This window comes from Benincasa hispida, chromosome 9 (assembly GCF_009727055.1).
Source record: "Benincasa hispida cultivar B227 chromosome 9, ASM972705v1, whole genome shotgun sequence".
NCBI lineage: Eukaryota > Viridiplantae > Streptophyta > Magnoliopsida > Cucurbitales > Cucurbitaceae > Benincasa > Benincasa hispida.
In genome coordinates this window covers 1,642,900-1,645,716 of record NC_052357.1, presented here as the reverse complement: position 1 = coordinate 1,645,716, position 2,817 = coordinate 1,642,900, and the positions used below count along the sequence as shown (strand labels likewise).

Sequence of the window (2,817 nt, the reverse complement as noted above, 5' to 3'; positions counted from 1 at the left end):
AAGTCATGGTTGTAAAATATTAAAGTGAACTATATAAATGTCTTAGTAAATAAAATTTATAAACGGTAAAATTTTAATTGGTTACGTTTGTATTAAAATTTAAGAAAAATTAAATTCAAATTAATATATGAACATGCTTATTGAAAATTTTAAAATTTAAAATTAAAAACAATTTAAATATACCTATTGAATATAATATTTTTAGAAAAAAAATATCCCTAAAATCAACAGGTCGTTGTAGTATAGTGGTGAGTTAACCCGCCTGTCACGCGGGTGACCCGGGTTCGATCCCCGGCAACGGCGTTTTCGTTTATTCTCTTTTTTAGTAACTTTGTGTAAGACACGCGTAAATGAGAATGCCAAATGGACAAACATGTATTTTCTTAGTCAAATTTTAATGTGCCTTTTGGAATTTTCTTTAATGTACCCAGATGTTTTATAATCTACTAAAAATGAAATTAATTTTAAATGAATACGTATATTAGACCTTATTTCTCAAAAAAAAAAAAAAAAAAAAGAAAAAGAAAAAGAAAAAGAAAAAGAAAAAGAGATGGAAGTTAAAAAAAAGTGGCAAACAACTTTTAAAATTATTTACTTTAAAAAAAAATCTTCAAATTTTCCTATCATTTTTTTTCTTCTTGAGCATGTTACAAGATAATCAATTTGTAGGGAATTTTCCTTTAAAAAAATTAGTAGTATATAGGAATGGTTTTCGATATAGATAGTTTTCTAGCGTTATTAAATAGGCATTAGGATAGATTTCTTACACGTTTTTTAAGGAAACATTTGCTTTTTAATAATACTACATCATAAATTTTATAATTTTGATTAGTTTGTCCTTAAATAGTTTAAAATTATTCAATGAACTTTTGCTGAGGGTTTCCCTCATCGGAAAAGGTCCAAATTATTGTAGTGGAAGATTTTCTTGTTCCCATTTCCGTCGACTATTCATATTTCCATCCTCACAAGATTTTCGGTGGGATTGGGATGGGATTCCCTCACATGAAATTCGTGGGATCAGGGAATCTTCCATTTAGCCAGTAATGGAAAAATTCTCTTGCTTTCCTCCCCCATTCTCCGTATGATCGGAGATTTCTCGTCTTGTGTGGGACAGGTCCCGTGGAACAAATTGACATCTCTAGCTACTTCTAACTATTAGATGTGGATTCTAAAATTTTGTAGTTTCTAATAATCAAATGATACAAATTTGTTATACTTTTATAATTATTCTCGTACATCTTATAACCCAAAATAGTTGGCAACTATATTGTGTCGATCTCTTTGAATAATTTTTAAAAATAGCGTAGGAATTAATAACCCTTTCATAAAAACATATTTATGAATTAATATTTAGTTCTCTCTATGCTTTTTGGCCATATTTCAGATGAAGACAAGTGCATGTGCCCGAAGATCTCTATATCCACCATAGCCAAAGCCAAAACAAAACTCAAAACAATTATTTTTCTTTATTTCTTGGATCCTATATTAGTTTTTGTTTTTTCTATTGTCTGTTTAATGGGTTACCTGCAAAACTTAAAATACCAACTTGCTTTTATGTGATGTATTATTATTCCATGGCCTCCATTGCATGTGCATGCAAATAACAAAACAACTTTTTCTCTCTCAACAAAATCACCACCTTTTTTTTTTTTTTTAATTTCCTTCAAAAATTAATTGTTCTTGCATTTTGCATTAATGTTTGTGCAGGGATTTTCTTTTTCTTTTTGTTTTAAAGGAAAAAAAAAAGGATTTTGTTTTTTCTGTTCGAATTTTGAAATGGGATTTGCTAGGTTGTTTATTGAAATATATTTGCTAGGCTGGTTGTTCATTCCATGTCAGATGTCTTTTTTCTGTTGCTTGTAACTCTCATATTCTATTGTTGATTACATTGTTTGTTACCATCTAATTATAAAAACAATATAATTCTATTTATCCCCACAATGAGATATTCTCAATTTTGGACATAGATCTTTATGCTTTTGTTGGCATCTCATAGAAGAAATTATAATTTTCATTTATATACGATAAATTTGAGGTGTTTGCGGATTGGATGAAGTTGTGTTGAAACAGTTTTTAGACCCAATCCAATTATTCAGATTATAAGTTTCTTCCACATAACTAACCCTTATCAAATAATAAATTTAACCCCAACCCAATCTATCCGTGAAACATTTGAGTTGGGTTGATTCAGGTTACTTATATGTTTATTTAAAAGTTTATAAGTAAAATGTTAATATGTAAAAATGATTATTTAATTATTTTCATATATTGAATTAAGATTAATTGCTTAATTTCAATTTATATTATGAATATTTTCTTTTAAAAGTGTTAAAAAATTATTTTGAATATTTTAGAATAAATTATCTAGAAAAATTATGATATTAAATGAAATAAAAAATAGTATATATACATATATACGTTTGGGTTGATTTGAATTATTTTAGGTAAATCCACGAATCAATTAAATCCATAAAAAATCTATTTGAACCTATCAAATCAAATTGAAATTGATAACCCAATTCAAACGGCACAAATTGGCCTATTTGGTTAGTAGGATTTCTTGGAAAATCGAGTTTTTTCAAACACCTTACTATGAATCTCTTCCTTCGCTGTGGAACTTTGTTTGCATTTTTTTATGGAAAGAAAAAAATGATTTCCACTTAACACTTATATATGGACACTTGTAAGATGAATAATAACAATTAAGTGGAGAAAAAAAAACTACTTTATTTGTTTATTATTTTTGAAAAAGAGTGAATCACAAAACTACCACACTTTAGTACAGATGCTATTGACAAAAGTAAAGGCAAAAGGGAC

The 2,817-nt window shown here is 27.6% G+C and overlaps 1 non-coding gene across 1 annotated transcript; it reads left to right on the top strand.

Moving 5' to 3' along the window:
* The first annotated feature begins 231 nt into the window (after nt 1–231).
* TRNAD-GUC lies at nt 232–303 on the top strand. Its single transcript has one exon. It is a non-coding gene; the product is annotated as a tRNA-Asp (tRNA).
* The last annotated feature ends 2,514 nt before the right edge of the window (nt 304–2,817 follow it).